Source organism: Fringilla coelebs (genome assembly GCF_963513975.1).
Source record: "Fringilla coelebs genome assembly, chromosome: 27".
Lineage (NCBI taxonomy): Eukaryota > Metazoa > Chordata > Aves > Passeriformes > Fringillidae > Fringilla > Fringilla coelebs.
In genome coordinates this window covers 1,115,699-1,122,075 of record NC_140053.1, presented here as the reverse complement: position 1 = coordinate 1,122,075, position 6,377 = coordinate 1,115,699, and positions in this window count along the sequence as shown.

The window sequence follows — 6,377 nt, the reverse complement described above, 5'->3', positions numbered from 1 at the left end:
AACCCAGAACAAACCAAGAACAAACCCAGAGCAAACCTAGAACAAATCCAGGGCAAATCCAGAACAAACCCAGAATATTTTCAGAACAGATCCAGAACAAACCCAGGGTAAATCCAGAACAAACCCAGAACAGATCCAGAACAAATTCACCCAGAACAAACCCAGGGCAAACCCAGAACAAACCCAGAACAAATCCAGGGCAAATTTTAAAAATCCAGATCAGATCTGGAACTAATCCAGAAAAATTCAGATCACATCCAGATCAAATCTGGACCAAATTTGGGGGGAATCCAGAACAAATCCAGAACAAATCCAGATCAGCTCTGGGAAAATCCCAGATCACAAATCCTGGCGGGATCCATCTCCGGTGCTGAGGCGCTCCGGGATGTGAGGAATCCCCGTGGTGTGTCTGGGGCTGTGTAACCCCGCAGCACTAATCAGACATTAATCAAACATCTCTTAATTAATTCCTCTAATGGCCATCCAGGCCTTATCTTCCCTCTGGAGATGGGAGCCCAGTAGTGCCCGAGGGAGCTGGGGCAGGGCTGGATCCGGAGCATTTGTGGCCTGTCCCATCCCTGTCCCTGTCCCTGTCCCTGTTCTGGTCCCAGCCTTGTCCCTGTCCCTGTCCCTGTCCCCATCCCTGTCCCTGTCCCATCCCTGTCCCTGTCCCCGTCCCATCCCTGTCCCTGTCCCTGTCCCTGTCCCCGTCCCCTGTCCCTGTCCCAGCCCTGTCCCTGTCCCTGTCCCTGTCCCTGTCCCTGTCCCCGTCCCTGTCCCCGTCCCCTGTCCCTGTCCCAGCCCTGTCCCTGTCCCCTGTCCCCGTCCCCTCTCCCTATCCCTGTCCCTGTCCCTGTCCCTGTCCCTGTCCCTGTCCCTGTCCCTGTCCCCATCCCTGTTCCTGTCCCTGTCCCCATCCCTGTCCCTGTCCCCATCCTGGTCCCTGTCCCCTGTCCCTGCCCCTGCCCCTGTCCCAATCCCTGTCCCTGTCCTTGTGCCTGTCCCATTCCCATCCCTGTCCCCATCCCGGTCCCTGTCCCATCCCATCCCTGTCCCTGTCCCTGTCCCCGTCCCTGCCCTGCATTTTGTCCCCGCAGTGTCGCAATCCCGGGACAGCACGCTCCGTTCGCTGTTTACCGCGAGCCCGGCAGTGCCACCCGCCGGGATGTGGCGCAGGGGACACGTGGTGGCCGAGCCTCGAGCCGGGCTCAGCCGCATCCAGAGGCCCCGCAGTGGGCTGAACCCGCTGGATTTAGGGACAAAGAGTTAAAAAAAGCCTCCGGGAGGGGCGCGGAGGCTCCCGAGAGGCGCTGCCGGCGGCTCCGCTGCCCACGCCGGGAGCAGAGGGCGGCGCTGCCCGAAATATCCTGGGGGAGATCCAAACCCCAGCGCCACGGCCTGGAGACGCTCCAGGGCTTTGGGGTTTGCTTCCCCAGAGCCAGCCCAGGGCTCCGGCGGGCAGAGCCGCTCCTGGGGCTGATCCAGACCCTCCAAACCCCTCAGCTCTGTCCCTGTCCCATCACAGAGCCGGGCAGAGCCGCTCCTGGGGCTGATCCAGACCCTCCAAATCCCCCAGCTCTGTCCCTGTCCCATCAGAGATGGGCAGAGCCGCCCCTGGGGCTGATCCAGACCCTCCAAATCCCCAGCCCTGTCCCTGTCCCATCACAGAGCCTGGCCCTGGGACAGGGAATGTGATCCCACAGATTTCCCAGATCCCACAGACCCCGCAGATCCTGCAGATCCCACAGATTCCCCAGATCCCATTGATCCCCCAGATCCCACTGATCCCGCAGGATCCCCCTGATCCCTCAGCTGACACTGATCCCCCAGATCCCATCGGCCCCCCAGATCTCTCAGATCCCCCAGATCCTGAAGATCCCCCAGATCCCACCCCTGTCCCAGCAGTTTCTCTCCCTGCCAGGCCGATCCACCCAGAGCCAGTGTGGAAAATCCCCTCAGATTAATTAAGAGATTAATTAAAATGTGAGTTTGGAGCTCCATCCCGCTCCCCATTCACACCCAGGCCTGGAATCGGGTTTAATTCTGTGGATTTGGGTTTAATTCCATGGAATTGTGTTTAATTCCGTGGAATTGGGTTTAATTACATGGATTTGGGTTTAATTCCGTGGAATTGGGTTTAATTCCGTGGAATTGGGTTTAATTCCGTGGATTTGGGTTTAATTCCGTGCAGTTCAGCATTCCCGGGGGAATCAAACGCGGCCACATCACAGCGGGGAGAATTCCCACCCAACGCCTTTCATGTGGTTTCACTCCCCCCTTTCCAAGGGAGCGGGATCAACTTCCCCGATGTCCCAGGGACTCAAACCCTGCCGGGGAAGGGATTTAAACCCCCCGGCCGATCCCACCGGGAACCTCCCAGGGCCTGGGACCCAGCCCGGGGTGGATCCCGGCCGGGATCCAGGATTCCAGGGACCCTCGGAGTGTCGGGATCAGCCGGACCCCGGCGGTGGCGGGACAGGGATCCGGGAGCATCCCAGCGGAGATCCTGGGATGCCATCTACAGGGATAACTCCGCTCAGCACCGGGGCCGGGCCCCGATCCCGGGAACATCCCGGCAGCCCCGTGCCTGGAATGGGGCTCCGAGCTGCAGCTCCTGGGATTCCCGGCCCAGCCCGGGGCGTTCCGGAGCCGCCGCATTCCAGAGGTGCCCGCCGAGGTGGGAATGCCGCGGGCCAGGCGCTCCTCAGTCCCGGAGCTGTGGGCTGGGAGTTCGGAAGAACAGGTCGGGGCTGCCCGGGCGGGCTTGGGAAAGAGGGGAGGGAGCAGGGGGGACCCGCCTGGGCTGTCACCTCGGCTCCCGAGTGTCACCTCCGCTCCCGAGTGTCACCTCCGCTCCCGGCCAGCAGGGCTGGCACAGTCTCAGGGATTCGGGAGCATTCCCCACACAGGGAATGGTTTTATTCCCTGCACAGGAGAATAATTTTTTTTTTATTTTATTTTATTCCCGGCATCCCCGGCCCAGAGGGACCCCGGGAAGGTCACAGGAGGTTTTCCCAGTGGTGCTGCCTGGAGCTGAATTCCCCAAGAGCTGAACCTGCCATGACCTCCTGGCCCTGAGCTGAGCTCTGGGAGCTCCTCTGTCCCAGCCCCAAGGCGTGGGAAGAGACAGGGAACGGCAGGATTCCAGGATTCCCAGATTCCTGGACTCCCAGATTCTAGGATTCCCAGGTTCCCAGGTTCCCAGGTTCCCAGAATCCCAGATGCCAGAGTTCCCAGATTCCAGGGTTCCCATATTCCCAGGTTCCCATATTCCCAGAATCCTGGATTCCCAGACTCCCAGATTCCCAGGTTCCCAGATTCCTGGATTCCCAGATTCCTGGATTCCCAGAATCCTGGATTCCCAGGTTCCCATATTCCCATATTCCCATAATCCTGGATTCCCAGGTTCCCAGGTTCCCAGAATCCTGGATTCCCAGGTTCCCATATTCCCATACTCCCAGAATCCTGGATTCCCAGATTCCCCTTTGTCCGGGCAGCAAATCCAGAGCCCGCTCATATTCCAGAGGGATTTTTCCATGAGCTCCCTGGATCCTCATTCCCGAGGCTCCGGCCCCACAATCCCGGGATCCCAGCGCGGATCGGACCCCGAGCCCCGCCCGGGTCCCGCCGGGATCACCCGCGCAGCTCCCGGTGCTGCCGGTGCCGGGATGAGCTCACCCGGGAGCGGCCCGGGAAGCCGAGGCCTCCTCCGGGCCGCGTCCGTGCCCACGAGGAAGGAAGCGCGGGGGGATAAATCACCTCCTTATCGGGATCCGCATCGGCGCAGGGATCCGAGCCCGCAGCTTTTCCTGCCAGCTCCGCCTCGGCCCGGCCCGTGCAGGGAGCGCAATTAGCGCCGCCTGTTAATGAGGGTTCAACCCGCAGCCGGCAGGGAATTGGCCCCGGCTCCTCTCCCCTTGGAATTGTTTGCTCAGGCACCGCGGAGCTGCCAGCCAGGCCACCTATGGAGGAAGGAAAACACCGCTCCAGACTGCGCCGGCACCTCCCGGAGCCCTTATCTCATCCCCGAGCCCTTATCTCATCTCATCCCGGAGTCTGGGAGCGCCTCTTCCCCAGGGATCTCCCTCCAAGCCCTGGCACTCCTGGCTCGGGGAGTGGCACCGCGGGATGGTGGAAAACGTCCCTGAGCTGGGCCGGGCTCTGCTCCCCTCAAACCTCCTTCCCTGGCTGGGAAAAGCAGGGAATGAACCTCGGGACAGCATTTCCCGACCCTGCCGCTGCCACCTGGGCTGTCCCTGGCTGTCACCTCACCCCTGGTGGCACTTTTGGGCTGCCCCTGGGGATGCCAGGGCTGGAATTCCTGGTGGGCTCCGTCCTCTCCTTCCCAATCCCGGGCACCACAGCTCCCAAAATTCCCCATTTTTCCCTGTCCTGGCCTGGCCTTGCCGTGCATCCCACGGAGAAATCCCAGGGAAGCTCCGGAGGGTGAGGAGGAGCGCGGGGGATGGGGCGGGATCCAGGATCCAGGCCCGGCTTTGGAGCAGTCGGGATTAATCCCTGTCCTGCCCCTCAGCCCCCCTGGGAAGGAAAGGATCCTCTCCAAACCTCATCCCGAGTTCCTGCTCCCCAGGCCCCATCAAACGGGATCCCAGGATATTCCCTGGCTGGGGGCTACGGCTGGGGAGGTTTTCCTGCCCTCCCCGGGATGAGGAGGAGTTCAAAGCCCTCCTTTGTTTGTGGAGCCCTTTGAACCCGGCTCCAGCCCAGCCCCCGCAGGGAAAAGAGTCCCTGGGAGCGTTCCCTGGCTCTGGAATGCTGCCCCGAGCCTCAGTTTCCCCTCTGCCGTGCGGGGCTGGAGCAGCCCCGCGGTTTCCTTGGGATCTGCTCCCATTCCAGGCTCATTCCCTGATTCCAGCACAGCCACCCCGTGGTTTCGTGGGCTTGGGGTGTGCCCGGGGCTCCTGTCCTGGGGGAAACTCTGGGATGATCCCACTGGAGCCATTTCTTCCCGAACAGGGAAGGAGGGGGAACTTCCCAGAATCCCTGAGCCCAGATCTGACCCCAGCAATCCAAGAAAAACGCCCCGAGCATCCCAAAGTCCAGGACTGCCCCCCTGCCCCTGCTCCAGGGCAGAGAATTCCCGGCTGTTCCCTCCTCAGCCAATCCATGGAATCCCCGGGAGCAGAGCCCCGATTGGAGCTTTCCTGGAGACACAGAAGCTGCTCCGGGGTTTGGGGAATCCCATCCTCGTTCCCCAGAGGATCCCCTGGTGCCGGGGCTGGGAAAACCCCCCGAGCCTGGATGTGATTCCAGAGAGGATCCCGGGTGTGTCCCGGGCACTCCTGCCAGCCCAGTGGGATTTATCAAGATTTATCGGGATTTATTGGGATTTATCGCCCCCTCCCCGAGGTCAAACTGGGTCAGGAACTTTTCCAAGAGCTGATTCCTGGAGCCTCCTGCTGCTGCGGGGAAGGCTGGAGCGATTTTCCTGCTTCCAGGGAGGGAAATCCCGGCTGGAGCTTCCTCCCGATGGTGCCACCTGAGGAGCGTGGAGAACAGGGAGGTCGGGACGGTGCGAATTGGGCGAGGAAAAGACACAAAAGCTGCTCCCAAATCCCACAGAGAGGCCGCGCGTCCCTCGGAGCTGCAGCAGGGAGGAATCCCGGAGCTCCGGAAAGGGTTAATCCCATCCAGGTGAGTCCTTTCCAAGCCGAGCTCATCCCATCCCGACCGCAGCCTCCAAACGCTGCCGGAAAAGCTCTGCAAAGTCAGACTTGTTCCCGAGGAGCGGCGTGCCCGGAGCGGCTCCAGTGTCACCTGTCAGGGCCGGGGACGCCTCCAGGGATGTGGGATCGAGTTACGGGAGAGGAACCGCCGCTGGAATTGGCCGCAGCTCCCGGCCCGCCGCATTCCAGCTAAAAAAAGGCGCCGGGCTTTGATCTCCCGCTCCGTCTGCACCGCACGGAGCCGGCGGGAGGGGCCCGAGCTGACAATTCCCTGCTCCAGCCTCCTTCCAGCGCCGGGAATCAAAGGCGAGGAGAGGCGGGATGAAAGCGGAGCCGGAGCCTGGCACGGGGGCAGATCCCACAAGGAGCCGGTGCCGGGCTCCTCTCGGGCAGGGAAGGCTCCAGGAGCCCGGCCCGGCTGGGAGAAGGGAATGGGAATGAGCCTGGAGATGTTTCTGCACCGCCCGGCTTTGAAGGGCGGCCAGGAGGGCTGGGAAAGAGCGCGGCCGTGGCCTGGGAACGGGCTGGGATCGGCCCCGGTCCGGCCCGGAGAGGGAATTCGGCTCCCGGGAGCCTCGCGGGGAGCCAGGGACGGCTCCGGGCTGGAGCCTCCTCACAGGGGCGTTCCCGGGCCAAAAGGGGCAAAGCCGGGTCAGGGCTGTGCCCGCGGGGCTGCTCCCTGAACAGGGA